This window comes from Vigna unguiculata, chromosome 10, assembly GCF_037176805.1.
Source record: "Vigna unguiculata cultivar grain cowpea cultivar isolate G323 ecotype 2 chromosome 10, ASM3717680v1, whole genome shotgun sequence".
In the NCBI taxonomy this organism is placed as follows: domain Eukaryota; kingdom Viridiplantae; phylum Streptophyta; class Magnoliopsida; order Fabales; family Fabaceae; genus Vigna; species Vigna unguiculata.
Window position 1 is genome coordinate 31,188,757 of NC_140801.1, and position 18,145 is coordinate 31,206,901.

The 18,145-nt window shown below is 35.4% G+C and overlaps 1 long non-coding RNA gene across 1 annotated transcript; it reads left to right on the plus strand.

Moving 5' to 3' along the window:
* The first annotated feature begins 744 nt into the window (after positions 1–744).
* On the plus strand, positions 745–1,351 carry LOC146882378 (uncharacterized). The gene is made up of 2 exons (XR_014984990.1): positions 745–1,080; positions 1,247–1,351. It is a non-coding gene; the product is annotated as an uncharacterized LOC146882378 (long non-coding RNA).
* The last annotated feature ends 16,794 nt before the right edge of the window (positions 1,352–18,145 follow it).

Below are 18,145 nucleotides of genomic sequence, written 5' to 3' on the forward strand. Positions count from 1 at the left end.
GGGGGAGGGGATGATGTGAACCCAACAAGCCCATTATCAAGACAAGGTACACCTTCAAGCCCAAGCCCATCAAAGGGCCCAATAACAAGGGACATAATCAAAAAGATCCAATTGGGCTTCATCCAAGATGGCTCAAATCCACATGGGCTTCTCACACTCTTCACATGGGCCAAAGAAGATGTGAAGATTTGAAGAGGTGTATCAAATAGCAGTAGAATAGCAATAAAATTGGCACATTGTTTAGGCCTTGTTTTCTAGAATAATAAGTCAAACAATGTGTAGTTGAATTGCTAAAATTGGGGCTTCTCACACTCTTCACATGGGCCAAAGAAGATGTGAAGATTTGAAGAGGTGTATCAAATAGCAGTAGAATAGCAATAAGATTGGCCCATTGTTTAGACCTTGTTTTTTAGAATAACAAGTCAAACAATGTGTATTTGAATTGCTAAAATTGGGCTTGACTAAGCCCAATAGGAGATTTGGCCCATGAGCTAACAAAAGTCCAAGGTGGACTAAGTGGAAGTCAACATTTCTTGCTACACCTCATGGATCCAAGGTCTAGGAATTCTTCGTCCTTTTTCAAGTCATCATCCAATGGTCGTGAGCATTGCTCTTTCTCCAAGCCATCTTCCACGAAGATTGAATGCCTTTCTCATCCAAGTGATAATAGTGTTTATGTGTATTTACTTTCATATAAAAGCCTAAATTTTAGATTATTGTAATCACTCTTGAATTTTAAGCAATAGATGCCTAGTGTTGAGAGTCCTATTGCCTATTGAGAGTTACTTAAGCTAGAGGATTGAATCATATCCTTTAGCCACCTTCCTCTATCTTGTCTAAGATAGAGTTCATTACTCACCTTTCACTCTAATTCCAAGAACAACCTTCATCCTTCACCCTGCTTCCGCCAACCCATGGAGCTCTCTTCTTCACCTTCATTCAAGGAGTTCCACCAACACATCTCAGCTCCTACAGGTTCGCGCTTCCACCTTGGCCAAGAAGAATCTCCACGCGCACCAATCGCCGCTGCTACAACGTCTTCTCATTTCTGGCGAAGCTATTGCTGCTAATACCAACTAGGTTAGGAATTCTAATTTCACTGTTGTGTTGTAATATTGCGCAGTGCTATTGAACGAATGCGTTCTAGTTCATTTGGGGTTTTGCTGCCCGATGCTTCTAACTTTTTTGTTAGGATTATGGCATGAAGCTTTTTCTGTTGTTATATATTGGCTCAGCATTATTGCAGGGGGAAACTTCTATCTGCACCCAAAATGAAACGGGTGGGTGTTTATTTGTTCGTGAATTTGCATAATTTGCCTTAACATTTGAGGTTTCATTTGTTTTGAGTTCATCGAAAGGGCGAGTACTGTTGTTAGGATGTTATTGTTTAATCTCATGTTATTGTTTAATTGTCCCTGGAAATTAGCTTCATGTTGATTCGTGTGGTTATAATTGGATGAATGTAATATTCTAGGAGAGCTGTGTTCTTGCTTTGATTCTTTACTGTGACGCTTGAAATTGTTTGGGCAAGTGAGCATATAATATGTGATAATGTGTTTGGAGTGAGTTTTGGGTTTCATTACTGAACTTAATTATGGGTATTACTTATGGCATTGGAGTTTGCATGATTAGATTGATTTTCCTGTTTTTCGAAATGGTGATGAGTCTACTATGAATTTTGAGTTTTGTTCAATTAAAGGAGTAGATATGGTTTCTGAGTGTATAATTTTGCTGACACATGATTAATTCTGGTTTTGTTTCATCCTTGGTGAGTGTTGTTTTAAACTCCCTGTATGTGTGGTTTGTGAGATTGGCGATTTCCATTTGGTTCGACAATTGATTATAGAGTTTGGAGGTTTGCCAAGAAATACTCCCTCAACCGATCTTCTAGTGTTGGATTTACTTGTGACACCAATATCTTGAATTGTTGGATGAAATTTTCCCCACTCCCAGTCCATGTTACTGTTGTCAAACTGTCAAGTAAAATTTCCCCACTCCAAATCTATGTTACTATTGCTTAGCTCTCAAATAACATGCTTCTTTTGTTGCCTCCAACTATCCTTAGTTGAGTTGTTGCAAGATCTTCCCAAGAAAGGTTCTTAGATCTTTTTTCCCAAGTCTTGAACCCTTAAACCCTTAGACTGCATTTTCTTCCATGTTATTGGAGGTTAGGTGTATATTTGTTGATCATTTGATCCTTGGGGGCCATTCTGTTAAAATGTAGGCAACTCCACTCTTTCATTGCACGGGAAAAGTGATTTTTCTTCACCCTTCAGAATTCCATTATTGTCAAATGCATTCTCTTCTTCTTTCTTCTCCCAATTGATTGAATTTCCTTCTCCATCTGTGGGTTTCTTTCCTCTCTTGATTTCTTGCACACTATCTTTCTCAGCATCCATACCCATCTTGATGAAGGATTATCTTGTTTTCTTTTAGGGTTATGAATATGGTGAAGTTGTTTAAGAAAGCTTTTTGAAAAATCCCACTGGACATTAAGATAGCAAGCTATCTAGATGTGAAGGTTCATTTCTCAAGCTCATGAAAGGAAGAAGAGAGTTAGATTCAAGCTTAAAACACACATGGAAATAACAACACTTAAAGAGCAAAATGAAAGAAGAAACAATAAAAATGGAAAGCATAGAAGATGAACAATGGAAGAAGCACGCCACTCATAGGGGGGGATCTAAGCCAACCAAACCCTAGAGATGAGTGATGGTGCCGCCACTTGCAAGCAAGATAAGGCAAAGGTGAGTTCACTTCAAGGAAGGAGAGCTCATGGCAATGGTGGTTGAATACACAAAGTTTTTAACAAAATGATCAACCCTTTTACAAGACAAGGAGCACCCTTTAAATAGGAGTTCATAGGGGTCCTTTAGCAAATACAAAAACATGAAAAAGGAAATTAGCAAACCCTAAACCTAATGTGAGAATAAGTCTTGGCCAAGTGAAGGGAGATGATTGGTGGAGGCATTCCCATGAGGATTCTAGGCCAAAAGAGGAAGGAGACCAAGTGACCTTCTAAGGCATAAACCACAAAGGCAAAAGGAGACAAGGTACATGTCTACTTTTACTTTTGCTTTATGCTTTTTGCTTTCCTCTCTTTTCCACTTCATTCAAGTGCTCCAATCACCAAGTGCCACCTAGTCATGCTCTACTTTCTCTTAATTACCTACAAAACAAGACAAACAAGGATTAACATGTTGGTTTAAGTTAATCTAATCTTGGTCAAAGGTCAACTTTGGATCAAAGTCAACAAGTCAACCAAAATAAGTCAACTAGAAACCAACTTAAGGAATTCAAACTAAAGTAATGCAAAACAAAGATAAAGGTGATGGAATAGAAGACTCCCCTCTAGACATGCTTCTAGTGATCCTTCTTGAGGGAGCTTCTAAGGAGGTGGTCACACCTTCATCATCCTCCCCTTCTTGGAGAGAATTCAACCACGAATTCTTAAACCCTACATCAAAAGGAGAAAGGTCACAAACATTGAATGAGTTACTTATGTTGTAGCTTGGGGATAAGTCTAACTCATAAGCATTATTGTTAATCCTCCTAATGACTTGAAATGGGCCATCCCCTCTAGGGAGAAGTTTAGACTTCCTTTGAGTAGGGAATCTCTCTTTTCTCAAGTGAAGCCATACCCAATCTCCCTTTTGGAAGATACTTCCTTTCTTCCCTTATTAACATCCTCTTGTTGTTTCTTAACTCTCCTCTCAATGGTTTCCTTGACTTGTGAATGCAAGTCTTGGATGTACTTGGCTTTGGCCTCACCATCTTGGCAAGTCCATGCCTCATGAGTGGGTAGGGGAAGGAGGTCTAAGGGAGTTAAGGGATTGAACCCATACACAACCTCAAAAGGGGAATGAGAAGTAGTGGAATGCACAACCCTATTGTAGGCAAACTCTATGTGGGGAAGAAGTTCCACCCACTCTCTAATGTTTTGCATTATCATACATCTTAGCATTTGCCCTAGGGTTCTATTAACCACCTCGGTTTGGCCATCATTTTGGGGATGGCAAGTGGTGGAGAAAAGAAGCTTGGTGCCAAGTTTACCCCACAAGGTTCTCCAAAAATGGCTTAGGAACTTGGAGTCCCTATCACTTACAATGGACCTAGGTAGGCCATATAGTCTTACCACTTCCTTGAAGAAAAGATTTGCAATATAAGTTGCATCATCAATCTTATGTAAAGGAATGAAATGGGCCATCTTAGAGAACCTATCCACCACTACAAAAATGGAATCCCTACCTTTTTTGGTCCTTGGGAGGCCTAAGACAAAATCCATAGAAATGTCAACCCAAGGCTTGGAAGGGATAGGCAAGGGAGTGTAAAGACCATGGGGTTGGACTCTAGACTTGGCTTTCATGCATGCTATGCAACCTTTGCAATGCCTATCTACATGCTTCCTCATGTGAGGCCAATAGAAGTGTTCTTTCAAGACTTCCAAAGTCTTGTCTGGCCCAAAATGCCCCATTAATCCTCCCTCATGTGCCTCTCTAATGAGTGAGGCTCTTAAGGAACCTTAGGAAATGCAAAGTCTCTTACCTTTGAAAGATATTGATTGAGAAGGTAAAAGTCTTTGTAAGCCCCTTGGTGGCACTCACTAAGAATGGAGGAGAAATCAACATCCTTTGGATACAATTCCTTAATATGATCAAAACTAAGAAAATTAGTTTCAAGAATGGAAAGGAGGGAATGCCTTCTTGAAAGTGCATCCGCCACAATGTTAGCCTTTCCTTGCTTATGTTTGATAACATATGGGAATTGTTCTAAGAACTCTACCCACCTAGCATGTCTCTTGTTTAACTTGCCTTGGCTTTTCAAAAATTTGAGTGACTCATGGTCACTATGTATCATAAACTCCTTTGAAAGAAGATAGTGTTGCCAAGTTTGCAAAGTTCTCACAAGAGCATAAAGCTCTTTGTCATAAGTGGAATAGTTGATGTGACTCCCCTTGAGTTTCTCACTAAAATAAGCTATCGGGTGCCCTTCTTGGAGAAGCACGACCCCAATGCCTACATTGGATGCATCACACTCAATTTCAAAAGTTTTGGAGAAGTTAGGGAGGGCTAAGAGTGGTGCATTAATCAATTTTTGTTTTAAAGTTTCAAAAGCCTTTTCTTGATCTTTGCCCCACTTATAGACCACACCATTCTTGACCAATTCATTAAGGGGGGTGGCTATGGTGCTAAAGTTTGGCATAAACCTCCTATAAAAACTAGCCAACCCATGGAAAGACCTAAGCTCACTTACATTCTTTGGGGGAGGCCAATCCTTGATGGCCATCACTTTTTCTTGGTCCACATGGACCCTGTGTTGATTTATTTTGAAACCTAGGAAGATCACATGATCCATCCCAAACACATATTTCTCCATGTTAGCATACAAGGATGCCTTCCTCAAGGTCTTTAACACACTCCTTAAATGATGCAAGTGGTCATCTTGAGACATACTATAAATGAGAATGTCATCAAAGTACACCACAACAAACTTTCCTAGGAACTCTTTAAGAACATGGTGCATGAGTCTCATGAATGTACTAGGTGTATTGGTCAAGCAAAAAGGCATGACTAACCACTCATATAATCCAAACTTAGTCTTGAAAGAGGTTTTCCATTCATCACCTTCTTTGATCCTAATTTGATTGTACCCACTCTTCAAGTCTATTTTGGAAAATATGGTTGCACCATGTAACTCATCAATCAAATCATCTAACATAGGAATGGGATGCCTATATTTGATGGTTATGTTGTTGATAGCCCTACAATCTATGCACATTCTCCATGTTCCATCCTTTTTTGGGACTAGAATCACGGGCATTGCACAAGGACTCATGCTATGTTACACCCACCCTTTTTCTAACAACTCATTCACTTGTTTTTGAATTTCCTTAGCCTCCTCGAGACTAGACCTATAGGTTGGCCTATTAGGCAAAGATGAGCCTTGTATGAAATCAATTTGGTGTTCTATACCTCTTAGGGGTGGGATACCCTTTGGAGGTTCTTGAAAAACATCTTTGAACTCATCTAAGACTAATGACAAGTCTAAGGGACATCTAGAGTGAGGGTTTTGGAAGGAGGGGGAAGATTCACTAGGAAGATGGGTTTTTGGGCAAGCATTACCTTCTTCACCCCTTTGAGGGTGATCATGCTCTTCTTGGACTCATTGCCATGCCCTTACGCCTTCTTTTGCGCCTTCTCTTCTTTTCTTTTCTCTATCATTTGCAATTGGTCCTCATTGACTTCTCTTGGTGAAAGAGGTTGGAAGCTAAAGGTAAAGTTGTTGGCATGGCCATCATGAAAAGCTTTTCTATCAAATTGCCATGGCCTTCCTAATAAAATGTGAGTGGCTTCCATGGGCACTAAGTCACATATTACCTCATCTTTGTAGTTTCCAATGGAGAAGTTAATAAGGACTTGTTTGTCCACTTTAATCTCACCTTCCTCACTAAGCCAAGAGAGCTTATAGGGCTTGGCATGAGGGATGGTTTTCAAGCCAAGCTTGTCCACAACCCTTGTGCTAGCCATATTAACACAACTCCCACTATCAATTATGAATGAGCAAGTTTTGTTGTTGATTTGGCACCTTGAGTGAAAAATATTTTCTCTTTGGTTTTCAAATTCTTTAGGCACTTGGCCTAGCATGCGCCTAACCACCAACAAATCTCCTTCATCAGGTTTGATTTCATCCTCACTTGAAGATTGGGAAGAAGTGTGGGAGGAAGAACTTTTAGGGGAGGGGGGAGAAGAATGTTCACTTTCAACCTCTCCTTTAGGGTTCAAGATCATGTTCCTTTTTGTTGGGCAATTTGAAGCAATGTGACCATAGCCCAAACACTTAAAACATTTGATGGAACTAGTTCTTGAACTTTGAGAAGAGTTTGCACTTTCATGGGAGGTTCTAGACGAATTGGTCCTAGGTGGGTGGTCTTTGGAAGGAGGTTTCTCATCCTTTCTTTCTTTTCCTTTCCAAGTTCTAGAGTAGTATTCATTGTATGAAGTATTCCTCTTGGCCTCTTGTTTCTTTTTCAATTGACTTTCAACTTTTAAGGCCAAGTGTAAAATTTTGTCAAGAGTGGAATACTCATACAACTCAACTACATCTTGAACTTCTCTTCTAAGACCACTTACAAATCTAGCTACCTTTTCTTCTTCACTTTCAAATTCGAGTCCTACTTTGAGAAGCATGGACTCCATCATTTTAAAATACTCATTCACACACATGGACCCTTGTTGAAGCCTTTGGAGCTTCAAAAGAGTCTCCCGCCTATAGTAGGAAGGAACAAATCTAGCGCGCATCAAAGTTTTAATGTCCCTCTAAGAGGCCGCGGGTGGCTCTTGGTTAATATTGTCCATACACAATTGATACCACCATGTCATGGCATAATCCTCAAATTCTAAAACTACTAAGTCTACTTGCTCTTGATCACTAACTAAATGAATATTAAATATTTGGTCCACTTTTTGCTCCCATTTAATGTAGAGGTTTGGATCATTCTCCCCCTTGAACTTTGGAATCTTGATTGGTGGAGGTTGTCTTTGTGGGAGTTGATTGCACCTTCCACCACCATCATGGTCGTGCCTTCTTCTTCTTCCACCATTGCTAGAGTCCTCGGGAGGGACCTCCTCCTTCTCCTCTCATCTTCTCTAAGCTCAAGTCTTTGGATGTGCTCTTATAGGAAGATCTCACTTTGTCTCCTATCCGCCCTCAATTGATCAAAAGTTTTCCTTCTACTCACTTCCATCTCACATAGGATGTTGGCAAGGGTGATTTTTCACTTTCTTGGGCCATAGGAGTCACCATGGGAAGGGAATAAGGTGAAGCCAATTCCTCCTCCTCTTCTACCTCCAAGATTGGATCCATATTCATGTTCCTACACAAAAACTCACCAAAAACCAAGACAAGCAAGATGTTAGATAATAAAACAAGCCAAACCCGAGACCAAGTGTGGTCTTCACAAGCACCCAAGTGTTTTTGATCACACTCCCAAAGCACACAAGCAAGGCTAACACTCAAAAATCCTTCCAAACAAGTGAAAACACCTTAAAAAAGATGAAAACCTTTCAAAAGCAAAGCAAGTGGCTCAGCCATAACACTCTAGGAAAACAAGGAAATGAAAACAACTAAGACAAAACAAGGATTACCTAAAGACAAGCAAGCAAAGCTCCAAAACAAGAAAGTTTAACTTCTAAGGAAATTTTGTTTTAAAGACAAAACTTGAACAAGACTAAAGCAATGAAAAGCACTTTTAAAGACTCTATGGAAAGCATTTGAACAAGCCAAGATTATACCTCAAATTATGCATACACCAAGAAAGATCATAACCAAGTTAAAGCATGGAACTAATTTGCCAATATCACCCAAAATCCAAGTACAAAACTTAGTAGCATAACACCTAGTAAAAATGGCCAAATGGATTCACCAAGCAACACATTAGCTCTCGGCCAAACTGTTTTTGGTCATGAAAATAATTTTTCTTTTCAAAACTAGGTACTTAAGATGATGAGAAGGATATTTTAGGGTGTCTTGAACATTTAGTTCCCCAAAAAATTAGGTCAAAATCAATTTCAAGGAGCATACAACAACAAAAGGCATAGATCTCATGCAATAGCTCAAATACTTAGAAACAAGAACAAGAAAACTCAAAGAAGCATATGACAAGAGACTCAAGCAAAAGTTAGACACATTTAAAGACTAAACATGACATACACAAAGACACAAACATGTAGTTATCATGCATTTAAACTCATGGATTTGAGGCTCAAAGACTAGGCATCCAAAGACATGTTATCCAACCACATTTAGGAGCTTAAAGAGGTGCAAAAACCGTAGCCAAACTGCCACAACAAAACCTGAAAACGTTGATTCACATATTCTTGGCAGATCTGACCTTTGCTCATTAATTTGATCATAACTTTCTGCACAGAACTCCAAATGCGTTGGTTCTTTTTTTTTCCTAGAAACTAGACTCAAAGAGGTTTCTTTTGACACCAAAAACGTAATTTTTGGACAGTTGAGTTGGTGCAGTTTAATGTTTTAAAATCGTCAAGTTTTCTGCCAGCACTGTTTTTGTGTGTCATGGAAGTGGATTTGAACCATACCAAGATAGCTACAATAAAATAAGGTTAGCACATGAAAAACACCATATTCAAGATAACCTAGGCTCTAGATACCAAATGATGAAGGATTATCTTGTTTTCTTTTAGGGTTATGAATATGGTGAAGTTGTTTAAGAAAGCTTTTTGAAAATTCCCACTAGACATTAAGATAGCAAGCTATCTAGATGTGAAGGTTCATTTCTTAAGCTCATGAAAGGAAGAAGAGAGTTAGATTCAAGCTTAAAACACACGTGGAAATAACAACACTTAAAGAGCAAAATGAAAGAAGAAACAATAAAAATGGAAAGCATAGAAGATGAACAATGGAAGAAGCACGCCACTCATAGGGGGGATCTAAGCCAACCAAACCCTAGAGATGAGTGATTGTGCCGCCACTTGCAAGCAAGATAAGGCAAAGGTGAGTTCACTTCAGGAAGGAAAGCTCATGGAAATGGTGGTTGAATATACAAAGTTTGTAACAAAATGATCAACCCTTTTACAAGACAAAGAGCACCCTTTAAATAGGGGTTCATAGGGGCCCTTTAGCAAATACAAAAACATGAAAAAGGATTAACTAGCAAACCCTAAACCTAATGTGAGAGTGAGTCTTGGCCAAGTGAAGGGAGATGATTGGTGGAGGCATTCCCATGAGGATTCTAGGCCAAAAGAGGAAGGAGACCAAGTGACCTTCTAAGGCATAAACCACAAAGGCAAAAATAGACAAGGTACAACTCTACTTTTGCTTTTGCTTTATGCTTTTTGCTTTCCTCTCTCTTCCACTTCATCCAAGTGCTCCAATCACCAAGTGCCACCTAGCCATGCTCTACTTTCTCTTAATTACCTACAAAACAAGACAAACAAGGATTAGCATGTTAGTTTAAGTTAATCTAATCTTGGTCAAAGGTCAACTTTGGATCAAAGTCAAAAAGTCAACCAAAATAAGTCAACTAGAAACCAACTTAGGGAATTCAAACTAAAATAAGACTCCCCTCTAGACATGCTTCTAGTGATCCTTCTTGAGGGAGCTTCTAAGGAGGTGGTCACGCCTTCATCACATATTTACCTCTTTCTTTCCTTTCATGATATCTTGAAGAGGTTCTTCCTCACCCTGCTTAATTCCAAAATTGTCAATGGCCTCCTCTTCTCTTTTCTTTTCTTGATTCTATTTTATTTGAGGGTTTCTTTTTGTGCCCCACTCTCTCTTCTTGGAGTGATGGAACAATTCTTTAATCTCCTTCAGGTCCTGTAGAATATCTTTTGCAATAGACCAACTTTTCAACTCTACCATAACTTTTCATTGTTTGTTGGCCAAAGTTTCTAAATTTCCCCTTCTCTTCAAATCCGATAGGTTAGACCAAATTGTTAGGAACCTAGAAATGAATAGAGAAAGAAGAGTAATATTTCTATTGAATACACTGAAAAGAACAAAAAATAGGAGAACACTCTCCTCTAAGGGTTTTCCCCTTCACAAAGAGCTAAAGCTCAATCTACCAAATTCTCCTCCTTTCCTCTCCTCTCCTATATATGACATTATATAGACTTTGTTAGAAAGTCCCCCTATACAACTTCCTAGTTTACTATTTTCATCTCTAAATTTCTTCCTAACCTACCCATTAATTCTATGCCTAACAGAGTATGATATTATATATTTGTTTTTATGGATGAATTCATGGTGGAAATTGTGAGACCCTCTTTTGAGATATGTTTTGGTTTTTTTGTTGGTGATGAGTGGTGAAGCTTGATTTTTTTTAATTGATAATGTATAGCAGAATTATGATAATATGTTGGTGGCTTGTTGCTTGGACTAAGGGTGCATGACAATTTGTTTTTACTATTGTTTCTTTATAAATTTTGAGAAAATACTAATGCAAGAGAAAAATTGGAAGTTTATGGCTCAATGAAATTTGTGCGTTTGTAGGAAAAATTAGGGTTGGGGAAATTTCTATCATATTGGCAGGTTGAAGCTTGTTTTGGTGGTTGAGCATACTCTTTTTCTTTTTTTCCATGTTGAGATGAATGATGTTCATGTCGTTAGTATAATTTGTATAAGGATAATTTTTCCATGTGGTTATGAAATATTCTTGGTGGTATTGATGAATATTTTGGTTTGGATAACAAAGGTTGTGTTGAGAAATTGGAATGGACGATTTTGGTTAAAAGTTGTAAGTATACAATTATAGTTCGTGTTCATGTGCAAAGAAGGTCGTGGTATTGATTTTAGGCATGTGATTTGTTGTTAGTTGTTTGGTGTTTTAAGACTGAAATTTGGATGGTGTGAACATGAAGTTAGAGTTGAATGGTTATGAGTTTGTGTGCCAAATTGGTAAATGCAAAATGTTATAGGCAATGTTAGTATAGGTGGTGAATGATTTTGGGCGAGTTTTATTAAAAGGCATGATGTAAGTATTTGTAGTTTTGTTCTTATGGTTTTAAGAATTGATAAAGGATTTGTACGTTGGAGCATGATGATATTGATATAAGAGTTTTCCTTGATATGTATACGGTTTCGAGTTAATAGGAATGTTATGGGATGGTTAGTGTTTCATTTTGTGCATGTTTTGGATGTTTGGCATGTTAAATATGGTTTCGGGTTCCTAGACCTTCGTACTCTGGAAGTGTTTTTACGAAATAAAGTGGTCATTGAGCGAGTGAGAGTCGTTGGGCTAGTGATTGGTTTGTGTGTGTCAAAAAATTGAGAGACGAAGTGGTCGTTGGGCAAATCGGGTCGCTCGACAAAGAGAGGTGTGTACATTGGGCAAATAGTGAGGTCAATGGTAGTGTGTTTTCTTCTGGTCTATGCTTTGGTAAAATTGAGTTTCTCGATTATTTAACCGTTGGATTGATGATGAATGGTTGTCTTAGATTTAGAAGTGTAAAATGCATCTTGGACAAAAGGGGTAAAAACAGTGGCGGACGATCATTGGGGCAGGTGGTGGCCATGGCCCCTCCTCCCCTCCTCACAATTTTTAATTTTTTATATTATATATATTAATTATTTTCAATTTTTTATTTTTTTATTATATGTAATATATAGGAATTGATAAAAGTTAAATGAGGTATCTTTTTATTTATTTTATAAGACATAACATTTAATGTTAATAAATATTAAAATATAAAATCAAATGTAATAAATAATAAAAATATTTATTAAGATATTTTTATTTTCTTTTTCATTGTATTTTTAATTTTTCCACAAGTTATATTGATCTCACACTCTCACATGTTTTCTTTTCGTTTTGAGAAAAAAGAAACAGTTAAATATAAACTTATTCTTTTTTTCTTTCATTTATCATTTGTTCTCTTTCATTTGTGAAGACAAAAGGTATTTCTTTCGCATTACTTGATAGTGAAATATATGTTTAATAGTTAACATTATTTTTTACCACATGAGCCTTATATTCATTTTTTATGATTATAGGAAAAAAATGATTGTACTATGTGTTTTTTCATAATCATCTTTTAATGGGACTTGATTGTCATTGATTTTTCTCTTTTAGTAACTTAATTTTTATTTTTTTAATTAAATTATGATAAATTATTTTTTAATCTTAAACTTAAAAAGAAATAGGTATGTTGATGAATAATAAAAGAATAGATTTATTTCTTAAAAGTGATAAAAAGAAAGTTTTGGTGAAGATGAAATCAATACAAATTCAATATCTTAGCTTTTATGTATCCTGAATCATGATACAAATGATCATATTGTTCCATTAGAACGTGTTTTATATTAATGTTTTGGAACATGTTTATATTTACATTGAAAAATAAATAGTTGAAAATTTTAGTTTTGACTCAATTATGGATGAGTTCAAAAAATTGGAAAACAAAGGACAATCCTTTGTATATGTGTGATTTCTTTTATAGATACATGGTTATACTAAATTATTTATTCATTTTTATTGTGTTAATGGCAATAATTAAATATATAAATTTTGAATTTTGAATATATTATTTTGGCTCCCCTAGTATTAGTCAAGATATGCCACTGGGTAAAAAGACCCTAGAACAAAAATCAACGACGAGAAGAATGGAGGACATCAAATGGATAGAGATACAGAACGGAAGGAAACCATGCCACTTGGAGGGGATTCCAAGATAAGTGTGGAAGATTTGCCACTTTGAATCGAAGATTCAAATATAAAGAATGGTGGTTCAAAAGAGAATCTCGAGATGTGAAAACCTAGCCTGTGACTCTTTGCTTGTAAATACTAGATTAGGATTTTATTTTTGGATTTGTATTTTGGCCTAGTAGAATGGGGTTTTCTTTGGGCCATGTATTGGGCTTTAGAGGAAATTGGGCTTTAGAAATCATTTGGACCAAAAAGGGAATTGGGCCTTGAATTAAAGCGCATGAGCTAGAGAGATCTAAAAGCTTCAAAGCTTGCTTTCCAAGGCTTCAAGTGTCCCATGGACTCCTTGGTCTCATTTTAGCCTATAAATAGAAGGCTTAGGACATGTTGTCGCAACCGAAACCGCAACGATACAACGAACCAAAATTAAAACTTGAAAAACTAGAGTTTGTAGTTGTCACCATAGTTTATTCTGAAAAACTACGGGAAAACCGAAAAGATCAAACAAGGTCTGCGAAAACTGAATTTTGGGTCCGAGAGTCGATTATGCATAGGGAAGGTGTTAACACCCTACAACACTCGTCCTAACATAGTACCTTTAATTAAATTTGCAAAAATTATGTGGTTTTCAAAATATTTAATTTTCCCGCAAAAATAAGAAAACATGTTAAAAAAAATCTTTTTGTTATTTTTGGGTCCGACAAGGATGTATCTAGTTCCAATGTATTTTCGTTCAAAATGAAAAATCAGGGACGATGCAGTTCTAAATGAAAAATGTATTTGAGAAAAGATTTGATTTTTATTTGTTGAATCCGACAATGATTGACCTCGCTCTTACGTATTTGCATTCATAATGGAAAATCAAGGATCACAGAGTTCTTTAAGAACATCTTAGAAATTGTTGGTTTCAGTTTTTATGTTTTATTTTTTAATTTTGAAATGTTTTTATGGTTGTTTGGTATTTTTAATTATTAGAAAATGAGTGTCACGAGATGCATGTGTCCGAACTGACACTAAAATTAAATAAAGAAAATCATTTTTTTATTTTTATTTCTTTATATTTTTGTTATATTTATTAGAAAAGGAAATTTGAAAATTAGTATCACACAACACGAATTGCTGGATAAACACTAAAAAAATGAGTAAAACTATTTTTTTTGTGATTTTTAGAATAAGATATTTATGAATAGTAGAAAAAAATATCCCTAGAGCAAAAAGTCAAAGCTAGGTGTAAAACAAAAAACACATACATTATTAAAAGAAAATATAATAAAAATAAGGAATGCATAAATTAAAAGAAAAATAATAACAGTGACATACCTTCTAAACTTTTTAATTCTTCTCCATTAATCTTACTCTTTTGTTAACTACCTTTTCTCCTCTCTTTTTTTTAATTCTACCTCTTTTCCTAATATTTTTGTTTTTTTTTCAAAAGAGGTAAAAATAAGGCGTGTATGTGAGAGTGGTAATGAGGAAAAAAGAAAGACAGAAGTGTAGAAAATATTTTATTTTTTTCATATGACAGATTGTGTATTTATATCTACGCATTGCAATGCCAAAGTAATCCTAGCCTTAATTGTAAAGAAGAATATAAAGAATAATTGGTCATGATAGCAGCACATTACGATAATCAAGTCACAACAAATCAGAGAGCACAATATCAATCATCATTTGTAATATTGATTCTAATCATTAGAAGAGATATGACTTCTAATTATTAGGATCATATCATTATTTTCTCTATAAAGAACAAAGGATAGAAAAGCAAATAGTGAGGACGGATATATTTTTTTTCCTTTTTTTTTTCAACTCTCATTTTTTTTTCTTCTTTTTCTAAAATTAAACCTTAAAAATCATCGAAGAAAATTTTATTCGACCTTTTTTTATTTACCATTAACTTAAAAACATTTCTTTTATTTTTATTTTTTTCGAAATTAAATTTATTCACCTGGATGAAATTGGGTGTTGACAGCTGCCCCTTTTTACTTAGATTTTACTAGATAATATGAAAGTTTGATTTTTTTTTTATATATTATTGTAGTAAAAGATAAGTAAAGATACACACACTAATTTCGTTTGAGTTTCAAAAGATAACATATTTAAAGAAAAACTTGAACATTCCAAAGGAGAGGGTCTCTGTTTGAGAGAAAATAACTAGGTGACCATTACCAAGTAGAGGGTCCCGATCTGACACACCATTTTTTTATTTTACTTTTTGAAAAAAAAAAACAAATTAGACCAATCATGAGAAAAGGGTCTACATCTAAATTATTTTTTTTCTCCAACTTTTATCTTTTGAAAAAAATTATACCAATCCCGAGGAAAGGATCTATATTCAAAGGATTTTGCGAGGAGGGGTTCTATATCCAAATAATTCGGTGGCCATTATCACATAAGGGGTCCCGATCCGAAAAAAAACATTGTTTTTGACTTTTTGAAAAAAAACAAATTAGACCAATCCCGAGGAGAGGGTCTATATCTAAAGGATTCAGTGACCATTACCACGTAGAGGGTCCCAATCCCAAAAACCATGAATTTAAACAATTTTTTTGGATTATGATGGATGATATGTTGTGAATGTGTGTATGATGCATGGTATGATGAAACTAATTGAAAATACTCTTTTTTGTATTTTCCATTTTTTACCATCAGTATGAAAAATGTTGGAGGAATATGCTATTGTGCATGTTATGAATCCATATTGAACATTGATTATGCATGACATGATATGATTTTCTTTTTGAACCTAGATAATGATGCATGCAAGAATGTGTGGATGCATGGGTGAAATTCATGAGACCCTTATTTACTCTTTTTTTCATTTTTTATTTATTTTTTCTCCATTTATTTTAATTTGATAGCAAGGAAAACTAGGCTTAGAGGCTAGAAAGAACTAGGCTTGGGGGCTAGTGTGGAAACGTGGCTTAGGGACCAGAAAAAATTGGGCTTTTGGGCCATATAAGTCATTCTTATAAATGAAGAGGACCATCAATTTGAGAAACATCATATAGACAAATCTGTTCCTTTTTTTAATTTTCTTCCTTCTAAAACAAAAGTATTTGATAACCATTCATATAAGTGAAAAGGTTTTGACCGAAAAGGTGAAATGGTCCGTTAAAAAAATGGATGACGCATGTATGCATGACTCGGTATGATGCATGAAATGATTTATGTGTGCTTTTTCCTTTTTTCATTTTTTATTTGAAAACAAGTTTCAATTGATCCCCATTCGTTATTTCGAATTCATGGAATCATTCTACTTTGATAATTTAATTTTTTACTTTTCAAAATCATTTCTTTGGTCTAATTAGTTTAATCATTTCTTTTGAAACACAATTTGAATGACATGCATGAAATTGTCAAGGGCTTGGAAAGGCTTAGATGAGGTGATAGAGATTAACTAGGGAGTTTCCGCAATTTGGATTGGTCTCAAGGGATAAAACGTATTTGTATTTTCCCCATTTATTAATGGTATATATGAAGAAAATGATGGGGACTTCAAAATTTTGCCTCTAGTGTGAGAGCCTAGGATGGTATTGAGGTGCAAAAGCATGTTTAACTTTTCTTAATTGAGGAAGTGGAAAAATGACGAAATCTTCACAAGTTGCCCCTAATGTGATCATAGTCCTCAATGTGAATAAATGACTCACTTCAAGATGAATGATGGGAATATATATGAATTACAAACAAAGTGGCTGCCTTAGTTTGGGTTTCAGATTGATAAAGATGGACTATGGTAAGGTTGGTCAAGGTTTAGGCTCAAAGTGGGGTATATGGTAGGAATCAAAGATGAAGTTCCATGAAGAATGAATCAAAAAGAGATAGCCCTAATTTAAATTTATTTCTTGAATTCCCATGCTAATTTTGGAGCTTTGAAAACATGTCAACCAAAAATAAATCGCCCCAGTGTTTAAAAACAAATTTTGGAACACACATTTTCAATCTTGTTTTTTTTTTCATCATTCTTTTATAAAATAAACTTGTTAGTAAATCAAAATTTTTCTCTAAATTAAAATGTTTGAAAGATAACAACGAATCTTTGATCTGTGTGGACTTTATTAGGCTTGTATCGTGGCCAAGTCTAAGGGTATGAAAGAAAATGATAGTAAAGGCCCCAGAAAGTGATGTGAGGGTTGTTTGGAACAAGGATATTTGAATAATGTTTCATTCAATATTTGTTTGACTTCTTTTTGTTCACCTTTTTTTTTTATATTTTGACCTTTTATTCCTATTCTCCAAACTTTTGGTTCTCTCTTTTTTTTCCTTTCTTGATACGACCATATCATTTTGTTTCTTTTTTTTATTTTCTGATATTTTTGTATTGATGAACTACCGGTTGGATGAAACAAATGCAAACATTATGTCAACCCTTAATGTAAGGGTGACCCTTGTTTAGGGTAATTTGAAAGAATTTTTTTTGCAAGCTCAAATTGGGTAGTAGAGAATAGTTTTTTTTTATATAAATAAACATGGCCACACATAATTTCAAATCATGATTATTTTTCTCAAAAATTTTAATTAAAATAGGAAAATAATTTATTTCATATGACATTATGCCCCTTCTTGGTAATCCTTCATGGAAAATGAAATGATGGTGGAAGAGTGATGAGTTCAAATTTTTGCCCTCATTTAATGTTTAAATTTGGGGATTTAATAGAATTTTTGTGCTTAGGGATTGATTTAATTAGGATTTGTGATTATTAGATTTATTGAGTACGTAAGGTAAAAATGACGTAAAAACTGATTTTAGTTGCATAAAATATTATTGGATATTCTAACGTTTGTTAATACAGTTGAAGTTTAATTTGGGTCATTAAAAGTGTGGATTTGAAATATTCAAAGTTACAAAATAAGTCCAAAATCAGGAAATTCTGGAAAAGAATAATTGAGGAGCTAAATGCACCCCCAATTTTATTTTACACACTCCTCCTGCAAGTGGACCACAAAAACTTGTTCTGCACCCCCTGGTTTCTACTA